General features: G+C 31.9%; 1 long non-coding RNA gene across 1 annotated transcript in view; it reads left to right on the forward strand.

Moving 5' to 3' along the window:
* The window catches only part of LOC110598705 (uncharacterized), a 120,664-nt gene that overhangs the window by 61,877 nt on the left and 42,552 nt on the right, over positions 1-16,235 (forward strand). Inside the window, exon 2 of the long non-coding RNA XR_013430327.1 lies at positions 2,960-3,014. This is a non-coding gene — a long non-coding RNA (uncharacterized LOC110598705). The remainder of the gene's footprint in view (positions 1-2,959; positions 3,015-16,235) is intronic.

Below are 16,235 nucleotides of genomic sequence, written 5' to 3' on the forward strand. Positions count from 1 at the left end.
TCAGTTGGTAGAGTGCTTGCGTCACATGCACAATGCCCTGGGTTTAATCCTAGCACCGCAAAAAAAAAAAAAAGTCATATTAAAATAAAATTGCCTACAGTGCCTACACAAAGTTAGTAGCTATTAATATTTGTTAAATGATCTATTTGATATGGTTGCTATAAGTTAGCATGTGCAATATAGTTTGTGAAATATTGCCCAAGTAAGTTTAAGGAAATTTGGAATTAGTCTGATAAATCAACAAGATGCTTATTCTTGTTTTGAATGTCATAAAAATCAAACATTGGGCAAAATACAAAAAATAAAATAGGGTTATTCAAAAAAATATTTGAGTAACATATTATTATAATATCTATATTTTTGCTAAGCTGGTTACAGTGAGTATTGAGCTTTCTTCCAAATGGAAATCTCTAGGACTAGACCATGATTTGTCTGTTATTTTTGGCAGTAGGGAAAATTTGAGACATCAATGGCAGACAGTCTGCATTTGAATATAATACCATAGGTTGACTAGTCATTTTAAATGAATCTTTGTTAATTATGGAATGAGGAAAATAATATTATATTGTAATATTTAAATATTAGGTAAAAAGCATGAAGAAGTTATCTATCACATATAATAAGCACTATGAAAATAAATTTATCTTTGACAACTTTGACAGGTTTTTGAATAAGGAAACCACTTTAGATAAAAGATTTAAAGGCAAAAAAAAAATGATGATTGCACTGACCTCTGGATATGAGTTGAAAAGATCTTAAAATATCCTTCCACACATTTGACACTATATTCAAAAGAGATTTTTACAACATTAAAATGATTTAATGAAAAAGTAATTTGTAGTTTGAGCTCACAATTAGAAGTTTTTTTCCATCCTTCCCAAGAAAAGTTGTCATTTAAAAAATCTTTTTTGATTCCTGAAATTTTGTGTTTAACAAAATCAAAAGTGAAGTTAAGGCTGGGATTGTGGCTCAGCAGTAGAGTGCTCGCCTAGCATGTGTGAGGTGTTGGGTTCGACCTTCAGCACCACATAAAATAAATAAATAACATAAAGGTATTCTGTTGAACTACAACATATATAAATAAATAAACAAAAAATAAACAAAAAAACTTGCCAAGAGTTGTGCAGGGGTGAGGAATGTGGTCCAGGAATAGGAAAGGACATTGTTTGTATGAAACCAAGTATGATAATTATTGATTGCTGATTAACAAGTTATTAAAAACCTATGGTGACTTAATACAGTAGACATTTATTGCCTCACCATTTTTGTGTGTCAAGAAGGGTTATAGCTTAAATGGAATCTCTGCTTTGCTTCCTAATGTTTCACAAAGTTGCAATCTCAGTATTAGTTCAGGGTCTGTGAACTTGAGTCTTATTCAACTAGAGTTCCAAGCTCACTTAGTGGTTTCTGATACCACTTAATTCCTCTGGGCTTTTTGGCAAGAAGAAGAACCCCCACCCCATGAGATGCTGGTCATCAGCCCCGGTTATGAATTGACTGAAATGGTCTTTTAGTATAATCCAAATGTTTCTTTTTTTGGGCTGACTGTTGATCAGAGTCAGTCTTAGTTCCTTGCCAACAGGCCTTCCATACCTAGTAGGGTGCTCCAAAAGAGCAGGTAAGTCAGGAAACCTATAGATCACCAGCAAAACAGAGATCATAATCTTATAATCCAATCACCAAGTAATAGCCTATTGCTTTAGAAGTAAGTCACAAGCTCCAACTTAAACTCAGGTGGAAAGAATTATAAAAGATTGTTCATACCAAGAGATAAGGACTTTAAAAGACATCTTTGAAATATTCTTACTATGTGGAAGTTTGATAGTGATGGCATTGAATCTGTAGATTATTTGGGGTAATGTCATCTGAATAATATTAGGGATTGTGATCCATGGGATCACAAGAACATGGGATGTCTTTATGTTTATTACCTTCAACTACTTTCAATGATATGTTATAGTTTTGGTGTACAAATCTTGTGCTATTTTTGTTTGCTAAATTTATCCTTTAGCTTTTTATTCTTCTTGATCACATTGTAAGTTCGTGTTTTTAATTTTATATTCATTTCAAAAATCATTGTTCATAAATACAAGCATATTGATTTTTGTATATTAACTTTGCATATTGAAACATGTATGAATTAGTACACTATATCTAATCTCTTCTTTATTCTTCAGAATTTTCTATATCATATCACTTGTGGATAGATAGTATAACATTGGGATCACTTGAAAGTGAAGGCATTTGTTTTTACTTTTAGATGTTCTTTGTGGAAAGTTTTAAATTTAGTGATTAAATTTCTTAGTTGTTGGCATGGAATTATTAATGGTTTTCTTTAATCCTTTTAATTTCTGTAATGTCAAAAGCAATATCCCCTTTTCATGCCTGATTTTGGTATTTTGAGTCTTTTCTCTTTTTCTTCTTCATAAGCTTAGCTAAACTTGCTTACTTCATTGATCTTTTCAAAGAACCATTTATGGGGGCTTTATTGGTTTTGTTTATTGTTTTTCTATTTTCTATTTAATTATATCCATTATAATCTTCACTATTGCCTTTCTTCAGCTTGCTTTGGGTTAAATGTACTCTTCATGTTTCTAGTTTCTTAAGGTGGAAAATTAGGTCATTAATTTAAGATTTTTCTTTTCATTTTAATACAGGTGTTATTAACATACTTATAAATTTCTCTCTATGCACTGCTTTAGATGCATTCCATAAGTCTGAAGTGTTTTGTGTACATTTTTATTCAGTCCAAAATATTTGTAATTTCCTTTTGGATTCATTCTGTAACCTTTTAATTATTAAGGAGTATGTTGCTTAATTTCCGTTTATTTGTGAATGTCCCACATTTATGTCTTTTATTGGTTTCATTTCATTATGGTAACTTTGAAAGTTTTCATCCTTTAAAATGTATTGAGATTTGCTTTTTTTTTAATTTTTAAATTTTTTTTTTTTTTTTTAGTTTTTGGCAGACACAACATCTTTGTTTGTATGTGGTGCTGAGGTGAGCATGCCAGGTGAGCGCGCTACCGCTTGAGCCAAATCCCCAGCCCTTGAGATTTGCTTTTTGACCTAACATATTACCTATCCTTACCCACATATACACTTGCAAAAACATATATTCTGGTGTTACATGAAGTAGTATACAGATGTTTGTTCCTCCAGTTACAGTATTGCTTAAGTGTGACCTTTTCTTATTTTCCTCTCTAGTTGTTCTATTATTCAAGATAGGGTATGAATGTTTCCAAATATTATTGTTGAACTGTCTATTCTTCAATGTTTTAGCTTTTTTTTCCATGTATTTTGGGCTCTATGTTTAGCTGCATACATCTTAATAATTTTCATGCAATCTTGACAGAGCAACAAATCAATGTAGATTATCCTTTTTCTTTGTAATTTTATTTAAAGCATATTGTTCTTAATATTAATACAGCAGCTCCATCTCCTCTTGATAACTGTTTATATTGTATATATTTACCCTGTTCTGTTACCTTCAAAATATTTGTGTATCTGAATCTAAAATGTGACTCTAATTTAGATGGGATATAATACTATCCTATTCACTTTAAACCCATTTTTACCTATCTCAGGCTTTTTGTTAGAGTATTTAACACTTTAATTAAACATAATCATGGATGGGTGGCAGTTACTTAAGCCACTTTGCTATTTCCTATATCATTTTTGTTCCTCTAGTCTTCCATTAACTTCTCCCTAAGTGTTCTAAACTCTTGTATTCTAGTGTGCCATTTTAATTGTCTCATGTGTTTAATGTATATTTTTTATTATTTTCTTAGTGGTTGTCCTGGGTATTATAATTTATATTTTTATTTATAAAAATCTACTTTGGGTTATCAACAATTTAATTTCAAAAATATATAGTACTTTGCTTGTATTTGCTCTCCTTACTTTTTGTTGTATTTTTATTAAATTGCATTTTATACTGTATGCCATAATCTCTATATATACATGGTAATTACTTTACTCTTTTAAATCAAATGGAAGAAAAAGTCTTATAACAAAATGCAAATTTATGCTTTTATATTTACCTATGCAGTTGTTTTTACTAACGCGGTTTATTTACTTCAGTGAGTTTAAGTTACTGTGTAGTGTCCTTTCATTACCCTATAAAGGACTCTTGTAGTATTTCTTGCAGGGCAATTTGTGAGTGACAAATCTTCACTTTAATCTTCTGTTAGATTTTATTTATCAGAAAATGTCTTAATTTCTCCTTTATTTTTCTGAGAATAGGGGATGAGAATAGTATATAAATATATATATATAATATTGTATATAATTATACATCATATATAATATATAAATGGCACACACACATACACACATATATATATATACATATATATATATATATATATATATATATACATACACATACATATTACATATATTTATTTTAGTACCAGGGATTGAACACAGAGGTGCAAAAATCACTGAGCCACATCCTAGCCCATTTGGTATTTTAGAGACAGGGTCTCACTGATTTTTTTAGCGTCTAAAAAAGTTGCTGAGGCTGGCTTCGAACTCTTGATCCTCCTGTCTCAGCTTGCTGAGCTGCTGGGATTACAGGCATGTGCCACTGTACCTGGCAAGGATAGCATATTTTTTAAATGTCACAAAATCCACTGTTCTTACCAAGATTCAATCTGTTCTTCTGAAGAAATGCTCCAATTAAGCATGCAGACCTTCGGTTAATTTGTAGTTTTGAAAACGTTGATTCTGATATATTTTTCACATTCACTATTGTATTTATGAAGAAGAGAATTATGAAGTTATTACTCTACCATTTCTGATTACTTGTTGATCAGCTTAAGTGAAGTTGCCTTTTAGCTCTAAATGCTGTCATTATCTCATACTGAAGTGTGGTTTTATGACTCCAATGATCTTTATGGTTTTTATTGGTTATTTAACATGAAACATGATTCTATTCTTGCCTGCTAAAAAATAGTACAGTTATGTAGGAAGTATTTCCACTTACCCTTTTTCCTCTTATCATTAGCATTTTAAGGTAAATTCTCAGCTGGATGACTGGATGGATTATTTTTAAATAACCATTGTAACCATTATTGTGAGTCATCTATTGTGACACAGAGTGGTGTCAAGCAGTAGATAGGAGGCAAAGCATTACACAACCTCAGGAAGGGAGTGCTGTCTGTCATTTTTCTTCACATCTATTAAAACTGCAATGGAAGAAATATGTGCAGAGACATCTGGCATTATTCCTAGATCTTCCCCTCAGCAACCTGAAGTTATATCTTGCCCTCTTTAAGGATGAATAATCCCCTAAGGAGGAAATTACTAACACACATTAGGAACACAATATGCCAGTTAGTGAGCAATTAGATCAGAGGAAAGCTTTGTCCTTCGTATTCCTTCATTTATTCCCAACACTTTTAAAACCGTTGAAATAAGAAAAAGAGAAAGAGAAGAAGAAAATAAATATCACCCCTCTTTAAAAGTAAGCATTGATGGAGAAATCAATTTTTAAAAGAAAAAAAAATCTTTTGAATTCTGAGAGCATGTAATTTATATCAATCTGTGGTTAAAATAATTAAGAGTAAATAAGAACTTTTAGTCTCAACTTACACATTTAACATTGTTGTAAAGAATTTAAAGAAATATTAGCAAATAAAACCCATCAATATATTAAGAGAATAATATAAATAAGCAGATAGTAAGTTTTTTAGGAAAGCAGAATTGGATCTACCATGGGGTTAGACTTTTTTTTTTCCTTTTTTCATTTGTGCCACTGTAGCCAAAGAAAAAGTTTATATCTGGGCTTAGTATTCTTACCTTATGTTCATGACTATAGGCCTCCAATGGATATTTGGTCATGTAAATGGATTAAACTATATTTCATTAGAAGGTTAAATACTTCTTTCAATGTACATAGAAGTGGGTCCAAGATAAGACTGATACCCATTTCTACTTAGTTATTTTTTTCCTATTCCTCTCTATAGTGCAGAAGCATATTGTTTCTTGTCAAGTCACTATTATTGGCACTCACAAGCATAGTGGCTACAATGTTTTCAGTGTCATTCCTGAGTGAGCAGATCCAGAGTCAAGTACAAAAATTTTCTGCTTTCTTGGAGGGGACACAGTATCCAAAGTTTTACTTTTTTTTTTTTTTTTTTTGATAGACACGAGTTCTTTGGGGAGACAAGCACTCTGTAGGTATCACTCTAATAATGAAATCTTGATTCCCAAACTTTTTCAGTTAAAGTGATATATTTAAATCATCATCTTTCAATTAACTAAAAAAGCAGAGCCCATATTTTTTCATTGTTTAAATTAATCTTCACTGAGCATGAATTATGTTTCAGACATCCAGTAGTGCAAGAGCAAAGCACTGTGCTCTGGTGATGCTTACATTCCAACCAGAATAATAAAAATAAAAAGTCTCATAGTGGCTAGTGTATTACATAAAATAATGCTGGGTAAACAGTAGAGAGTTATGAGGTAGGAGGGTGTATGTAAAATAAAATGGTTAGTAAGGGTTTTCTGATGAGAGAAAATTTAAGTAGGAAGTTGCAGAAAAGGGGCCATGAGTCCAGAAGGTATCTGCAAGTAGGGATTCTGCACAGAAAGAACATGTATTTACACTTGAACCAACAGAGAGTAATGGTAAAACGACTGGGGTTTTTAGCACAAACCAAGGTTTAGACAGGATGCTAAGCTCTTGACTTAGTTACTTATTAATCATCTCCACATACTTACAAGATGAGTCAGTTTTCCTTAAGAGTATCATGGTGTTATTTAGCAGAAGACTATCAATAATTTCATTAAATCTCAACACTTGAGCACACACATATTTTTAATATGTAGTGACATAGCAGGAGCTTGTGTTACAAGCTGAAATGGCTGCTTTTGTTATAAAGGAACATTTTTACTTTAAAAAACTATGGTTATTCAAATTGCATATGTGGCAGACATGTTCTTGAAAACAAAGGAAGCAAGCCAATCAGTTGTATTGGTTACCTTGAATTTGACAGTTTTCCAATTCTTAAAAGACTTTTCTGATGTGAGTTCTAAATTATGGCTTTAAAAAAATGCATATATGTTATGTAATAAAACGTGTCAACGCAATATGTCAGAAGTTGTATAACTTAGTGAACCAATACTTTCCAAATGTCAACGCAAGATGCTACAAAATCATACGTAAGTAAAAAAGAGCCATTCTGAGTGAAAAGGCAAACCAATAGCTTTTAATATAACAGAATACAAAAATGTCATTGATGTTTTTATGTTTTACATTATAACTAACCTTTAGAAAACATCCATATGTAGATAAATAGTATCAAATAAGAATATCCGGAGCAAATTGAAAAGTCTATTAAAATATTCCTTCGTTTATTTTCATGTTCAACCCAAACAGCATTTTTCAGCAGATTAAATACAGATAGGAGAATATGTAAGTACCTTGAAAAGACATAAGTTTTTGATACCATCACAAAAATACATTTGACATTACAGATCTCACAGAATGAAAGATGGTAGGAATTACCTAACAATTATTTATTTTTTGGTTGTTACAATAACAAAGCAATTAGGCAAAGGAAACATGACTGAAAGACAGTTATTGAGGGATAAAGAAATAATTCTTTTAGAAGAAAGCCAAAATTCACCTAAAAAAGTTTTAATATTTCAAATCCCTGAGGATCAGCAAAAAGATGCCAATTTTTGATTCAACAACTATCAAGCTATGTGTGTATGTAAACTAAAGAATTAGGTACTTATGTTAGTATTGCATATTTTTATTCTAGACTGCACTGTACTGATTCTTTTGTAAATTTATTTAAGAAATCAAAACATGATAAATAACTACCTCTACACTGAGAAGAAAATCAGAGAACAGATCATACATAGCTTGGAGTTGAGATTTCTTTGAATTCCTTTGCCGTAGAATGTTGATATCCATTAAGTAAGCTTATTATGTTCAATATTTAGCTTAAGGGTCATTATTTCTAAAGCCAAGTAGGCATGAGCTCTGTATGCTAATATATCCATTTGAAAATATACTCCCACAGTTAATGTGTGAATGTTGACAAGTCTGGAGATTTTTTCAGTTATTTGAGTATGGATATCTAATTCTTCCCACTCAAAAAGTCTCAGTGAATTATTCAGAAAAATATTAAAATTAGAAGAAATATGCCTTAGTTATATAAACCAAGAAAAAAAGAATAAAGGATGTACTAAGAACTTTGAGAGTCTAAGTTTTCCCTCTGATATAGTTTAGATGTATAATCCTGAAAAAAAGATACCAAATTCTCTTCTAGGGAACAACTAGTATCCCAAGATCCATTAATCAGAACATAATAATTACAAATTATATTTTAGAAAATTATTTGATGATATAAGGAGCTCTATAATGCAGATAAGAAGGGGAAACACTTCTGTACATAAAGAATGAAGATTTTAACATGTTAAGAAAAACAGGATTTACAAATGTGTCATATTTTATTCATGTTTTGCATGGTACTTTAGCTTTAATAATAACCCCATCAATCTCTTCTTGAATAGTCCTGCTTTGAAGATTATTGAATTTTTAAATTAATAAGCTCTTTGGAACATTTTATGTTTGCCAAGGTCAGAACAAGGATTGAAAATCTAGATTTGTTTACCTAATGTTCAACTTTGATAGGAGGTGGCATAATGCAGAAATATCCCCATATGTGTATGAAAAGGCTATTTCATCTTTAGCTGGTGAAATTATTATGCTTGTGACTCTGCACAATGAAGGTGACACAAGTCACAGCACATATGTGAAACTGGGTACAGCCTTCTTATTGAATTATCTGGAAACAAACTAAGCGGTATAACTTATAAATCCCAAGCTGTGACCAAAGGAGATTTTGATTTTACTATTTTACTATTCCTATTATCAAAATGAATACTTATAATGAAGACGTTTGTCTATGTGTTTGTATGTCAGAAGACATTCTTTTTAGACAAGAAGATGTAGAAAGAACAATTTAATTTTTCAATATTTTATGTGTTCCTAAAAATAAAAGATAATAGAAGAAAATCAGCAGAAATGATCTGCTGCAAACCAAGCCCATTGGGGAAATCCAAAATTAGCAAATTAATAGAAAAGAAAAAGAAAACTTCACTGCTTAGTTGTTTTGATCTTGATAATCCATGAGTTAAAATTTAGCAGAAAATTAAGCTGATGGACTACAGAAAAAAATAAGGCTTATTACTTAGACTGCCATCCACTTTGTTTATTCTTCAAAACTATCAGTTAGAAAAGGAATTTCTCTTGCATTTTCCTTTTTTCTTTTTGCTTGAGAAATTTCTGTAGTGCCTCAAGTACAAGTTGCTGCTTCTAAAAGCTTTTCTTCCTTACAATGAACTATGAGGACTCCAGTGTCCACACCTTGGAAACTGAATAGCCTGCAAATAGTAGTTACCATGGTCCCACTTGCACCATTTATGTCTCTAACTTTTGGGTGACTTTGGACATAACATTTCAATTCTCTGAACCTTATTTTTGTCATTTATTAAATGAAGAAGAAACAAATTACTTTTCTTCTCCTCTAAAATTTGATATCCTAATGTTTTTTTACTAACAAATTGTCTTTATCTGAGTGTGCACAAATAATTCTTCCTGAAGAAATAAACCACAAAATCTTCAAATTTTGTTTCAGGTTTTTCATTGTTACATCACCTTACGAGTTTTCAACAGCATGCCTTTGTTCTGAGTGCTCTGGTAAAATTATGGCTCTGTGCAAGGATTACTGGGAATTGGGTTCATGGAGATGGGAGATGCTGTTGGATAATTGAACAGAGGCTGATAGTAGCAGGCTCAGGTTTTGTTTGTGATTTCTAAGACTGCTGAAAGAAGGACTAAACCAGGCTAGGCTAACTGTATCTGTTTCTGTCCCAGATGAAGGGACTTTTAAAAATCAGCATGCTGAGGACAAACCACCTTATTTTGGAGGATATGGAATGTCAACAGACAGGTTAGGTTAGGTACGGAGAAACATTTTGAACCTTGATAGGTTATTCCACTCAAAATACATGACTTGGCAGAGATTGACTGTAAAGCTCATGATCTATGTTTTTTTCTCTGGTACTATTTTTAGAAATAAAATCCCTATAGGCTTGTATATCAAATAGCTATGGAAAACAAAGAAAGAATATTTGAGGTCAACCTTCTCTATATGAGCCATCTAGATAGGTAATACTTCAAAGCCAAATACCAATGGAAGTAAGCACAGGGTGGAACCATAGTTTCTAAATACATCATTTCAACATGCACAATTGAAGATTGTGTTTTACAGAGGAAGTATTCAATTTGAAGGGTCTTGACAGTTAGATTGTAAGTCTATTTGAATATAAAATTTGGATAAGTAATGAATAAGAATACAACTTCTTGAAACTAATTTGAATCATGTCTTCCTCCATTTTGATATTAAGTCACTAGCTGAAGTTTCATTGGATTTTTTAAAAAATGGAGTGAAGTTAGTTTTCTGAGTTATTTGAAAAGTGTGTGTAGTTGTTTTGCATTTTGATGTTTCTTTTGGTATTATTCTCTCACCTGACAAAGGTGGTCCAGAACCAACCAAGCATATTAAGCCACTGAATATCTTCCCTTATTATCTACAAGTTAAATTGGAGGTAGGAAGGATTTCAGATGATTTATATGGTAAGTAGAATTTTCTTGAGAAACAGAATATAAAAAGTGGGTTATGGTTATGTAATGAAATTTTCAAAATAAAGATTCAGAGCTTTCTTTTGGTGTGCACTAAATAAGAGTGCTAGAAAACTTAGAGGCTGGAGTGGCTGGAATGTTTCTGTCAATAAAATTGATGTGATTTCATACTACTTGTGTAAGTCTCATCTCTTTGTACAAATAGAACCAGCAGTTAATTTGAGCTCCTCAATGCAACAGTGTCTGTTATAGTTCATTGATTCCTCTGATGAAAATAGAAGATGTTTACATTTTTCATAGTCAAATATTTTGAATTGTGAGTTTGTAGGAAAACTTTTGCATAAATCACACTTGTTTAGTCCGGAGAAAATATTTTACTGCAATATCACTTTATATTAGCAAATAATTTAAAACAGAAAAACATAAATGTGAAACAATTATTTGAAATATATTTGCAAGGGTATAATTGGCTGAAACATTTATTGAGCTCTTACAATTTGCTGCAACCTTGGAATCAAAATCAGATATATACAATGTTAGAATCTAATAGTTTTCTACTGAGTGTATTGCTGTGAGGGTTAGATAATGCATTTGTTCTAAATATTATCCTGGATGCCTCACTGAGAAATTGCTATATTGTTTGTTTGTCAAACAGCTTGAAAAGCTAGACAATGCTATTAGCAGCAATATGGAAATGTTAAGTAGAGAGATTATTCTTACCTGCTGCTTTGTCATTTGGTAAAGTCATGGTGGTAATGATCTTCCTATCCTTTCATTACTAATGGATTGCCATAATAAGATCTCCAATTTACTTTTAAAAAAAATCACTGTATAATCACAGAAGTGGTAGCAAATTCATTTCAGAAAGGCAACATCCAGTCACTCTTGTGAAAGATATTTGTAAAGTGATTTGAGAAAGATGAGCTGTCTGTATATTAGATAAATGAAGTTGATATAGTCTTCATCTAAAAATTACTTCAGTGTCTTCTGCTCCCCTGAATATGCAGCTTTCTATGAATGATCTTGATGTTCAATTGAACATTTTACTTCTCACTATTTCTACTTCCTTGCAGTTTTTGTATTTCCTCACATAAATGAAGAATGTGAAGATTGGAATTTTAATGGTTTCATATAGAACAATTAACATGATAACCTCTTAGTTATCTGGTTTATGACTTAGTAGGACCGATGTGCAAAATCTCATGAATGTGATTGGGATGGGAGATAATTTTGCTTTATTTTCCAAATTATTTATTGGCATATTCAATGTCTCAGAATTCTAATTTTTAGATGCTGTTTCAGGGTTGAACTTGGAATACAGAACAGATATATATAGGAATTCGTTTGGGTAAGGTCAAAGAGAGGGCGGGAGAGAGTAAACGTAATTTTTAAAATTTTCAGTATTATATTTCTCTTATATCAGATAAATATCATTGTACCATGGGAAAGAGAGAGGTTTGGGGGGACTGAACGTAAGAAGTAAATTGACTATTGTATCATTCAATAACACAGATGTGAGGCTCAATAATGCAAGACAAAGAAATTGGAGACATGAATTGATCTTAGAATTAAAATTTTTTATGTTACATTGAAGTTTCTGTAGGTTTAAGATATATCCTTTTCCACAGCAAAGTCATCCTAAAATGATGCCAAAATAATTAGTAGCTTCCCTAGATCAGTTTGACTTCCAATGCAGAAGTGGGACAGGAACTGAGGGATAAAGATTGCCCTTCCCCACATGTTACAGAAAAATACCTTCCTGTTACTCAGTGGGGGAAATAATGTGAATAGCTTATTTGACTCATGAAAATCCGGAGTCTGCTGACCCTAGCCTTTGTATTGTCATGGCTTCTCCCTTTTTATCTTTTTCTCAATGATTGGCTGTGCCCAACTGGACTGTGCTTACCTTTCAATTCAAGTCCTCATGGGGTAAACAATTAGGCCAGTCCAACTCACTTCTTTGCTCTCATGGCATGTTAATTCAGCATTTCATTGTCACCATGTCTGAGTTGGTGCAGGAAGCAATGGGATACTCCAGTTTTGTTAAGGTCCATGCTGCGTTTTCTGTCTATTCCACCAAGGATTTTTATGTGGGTACAGACAAACCTATCTGAAATGTTCTTTGTTTTTTTGTATTTCTACTTCACTTCTCCAAAACTTTGAGAGAAAGTGTGTACCCTTAAAATAACCATAACTGTCTATATTAGCATAGAAGCAGCATTATAATTAGGGTAAATTCTTTCTCCTAGGGATTCATTTGCAGTCCTATGTTTTGTGTACGTGGCTATGGGTGACTTTTCTGCTAATATAAGTGAATTTTGCTAGAAATAATAGAATATAGGTTTTTGTTATTACAAAAACAAAATCAAGGAATTATTGAAACATGACAAAGACAAGCACAGGAAGAATAGTTATGGCAGATGACTAAGCAAGTAGAAGTTAATGGAATTAACACAGAACTTATCTTGAAGCTATAGTTTGGCACTTAAGGGTACTCCAAAGCCCAAGCGCTAAACATGTGATCCTTAACTTTGCACCATGGGAGGTGTTGAAACCATTAAAAGGAAAGGCCTTGTGGGAAATCTTTAGGTCATTGAAAATGTGCCCCAGGGAATCTCTTTTGTTCATTTTCCAGCCATGAGGTAATTGTTTTTACTCTACCAGTGCTTACCATCAGGGCCACCTGATCATGTATGGGTACCTCTGAAAATGTGAATGAAACAAAACTTTTCCCTTTATAAGTTGATTTATCTTAAATATTTGTTGTAGTGACAGAAATCTGACACAGAATTTCTGGCTTTAATCCAAAAAAGGGTACATGTTTTATTTCCTTTGCTCCTTTTAGGTAATAGAGTGGAACACACTAATTCAAAAGGTAGGAAAATATAACTTTAATGTTGATTTCTGAAACAATTTTATTGCACAAGACTTTTATTTTCTGTATAAGTAAATCCCTCACATTTATTTACTATCTGTAACAGCTGAGTGAAATGTTAAAGCATCTTTGAGATTAAAGAAACTTGGGCATCATTCATAATTCCTTCTTATTGTTCATGCTCCATGTCACTTAATTAAACAAATACTATTCCAAGTGTTTCCCAAATTGCCATTCTATGCCATTACATCTTTCACATTTCACACTGTTGCTTTACCTTTCAAACTGTCATCCTCTGTGCCACATACAGTCGCCTCCTAAATACTCCCTTTTTCTGTTGCCTGTTGCACAAAACTTCTTAAATTTTTTATTTCTTTATTAATTTTTTAAAAATTATATATAACATTAGGATGCACTCTCCAGCACTTCCCCCCACACTCCCCTCCTCCCTCCCCCAGATCTCCTTCCTCTGCTCTACTGATCTTTCTGCATGTGAGAGAAATTTGTATTTAAAAATGGAAAAGTAAAATGTAGTATTGTTTAAAGCAGGGTAATATAAAATAGACATATTGTACCAAGTAACTAAAACAACTCTCAAATGACTTCAGAATCCATTTTAGCCCATCCCTTTTTGAATACTGAACTGACAGGGAGAAATATACATTTGTTTTACTATGTCATCTTTTTTTTTTCATATTCAATTAAAACATGCAAAGAAGGTAGGCCACCTCCTATTCATCAGGCAGTCTTCAGAGTCCCTCAGCTGATGGAAACTCTTTTGACAAAAGTTTCTGCATTAAGATTGAATCACTCAACTCTATTTCTCAATTACTTTCTTGGCAAGATAAATATGTTTTTGTATGCAAAAAAACTAGTGTTGCATTTAATTATCTCTGTAGATACAATACATCAATAGAATTTTAATTAAGAAGTTCTCAGGTATCTTGGAAGTAATCTATTCAGAAGACTCTTGGAATTGTAGGCAACAAAGATATCTCCAGGCAATGTTTCAAGTTTCTTTTTCCCTTTTTTTCATTTTCTCTTCAGTCAAATGGAACTTTAGAGTTCCTTTGATGTGCATTTGTTCTATTTATCTGAAATCACATATATTAATTACATAGCCCTAAATGGCAGTAAGAAACCTGCCACTATGTAAGAACTTCCACATTGTTTTTATAATAAAATAATACATAACATTTAAAAATTATGGTACTAAAATAGTTCATTATCATTTATTGTAATGTTTGTGCAAATATACAAAGCATTTAGTATATATAATTATGGACATAGTAAATCTGACTGGAAAATAAAGTCTTAGAGCCATGATTTTGCCATTATAGCATAATAGCAGAAGAAATTGATCTAACTCTTAACGTATTCATTATATCTAAAGAGATAATATGTTTATCTAGAAATTATTAAAAATAATTTTAATGTAATGAGAGATGACTAACCTTAATTCTAAAATCAGCATACTTAGTGGAAACTTTTATGCAGAAAAATGATATAGTCTTGAATAGAGAACTGTCACATGAATAATACAGACTTTAGAAAATAAAATGCTTGTATTTCTGAAATAGACTGAAAGAAGATAAGTATTGCATTGTGCTAAAAATAAGTAAACTCCCCAATAATATTCCATTTTGAAAAGTGAATTGCTAAATGCAATCATTAAGGTAAAGATATTTGATTTAAAAAAATAGATTTCATTTTTAAGATACCTTTATATTGTTTATTTATTTTTATGTGGTGCTGAGGATCAAACCCAGTGCTTCACATGTGTGAGGCAAGTGCTCTACCACTAAGCCACACCCCCAGCCCTATTTTCCTCATTTTTGAAGAGATTAATTGTTGCTAATATCACTGTTTTTAGGTAGACAATGAGAATATGTTTTGGTATGTTGAAATATCCTAGAAAAACATTAAGGCTTTTATAGGTATCAATAGAAAGTTAAACTAATATCAAAGAAATTATCACTTTGGTAATAACTAAATGGCAATTCAAGTTCACTTATTTCACAAGATAGTCAATACCTTTTTTGTAAACTATCATTTCTTTACTACTAACAATATATCATTCTGATGAGGTTTCAGCTGAATCCATATTTCTATTTTTACTTATTTTTTTCACTTCTTGAGAAGCTATCAATGATCTAAATCTTTGCACATTCGGGCCTCATATTTCAAAATAAAAATGGAAACTGCTTATCTCATCACCCCCTAAGAGAAAAGCTCTTCCTTTTACTTTCCATAAAATATAGAGAATATAAAGCTCTAATGAATCAGAACTGATTAGAAAACTTAAGGACATGTTGTCTGCCATTTCCTTCTTGATCTACCAGTGTGATTTTGGTTAAGCTATCAATAATGTGTGAAAACTAAAATTGAATAGGAAGAAGGTGGTTTTCCTCTGTGTTAGAGTTCAGTATTCTGGTGCTAGCCTCATCCACCCATCCAAACTAAATAGACCACCAACAGCTTTGCCTTAACTCCATACCAAACATGTCTGCAGTTGCTACATTGTGTTGTGAGTATACATATTTTGTGGGGGTGGTAGAGGATATGAGGATTGGATAAAAAGGAGATAGTAGCATTTGTTGAATTTAACATACCTTAGTTTTTTAAAAAAAGCATAAAAATACATAACCATGTGAAAACATTGCTAGGACCCTTCCAGGGGCTTGAAATACATCT

Source organism: Ictidomys tridecemlineatus, chromosome 14, assembly GCF_052094955.1.
Source record: "Ictidomys tridecemlineatus isolate mIctTri1 chromosome 14, mIctTri1.hap1, whole genome shotgun sequence".
Classification (NCBI taxonomy): domain Eukaryota; kingdom Metazoa; phylum Chordata; class Mammalia; order Rodentia; family Sciuridae; genus Ictidomys; species Ictidomys tridecemlineatus.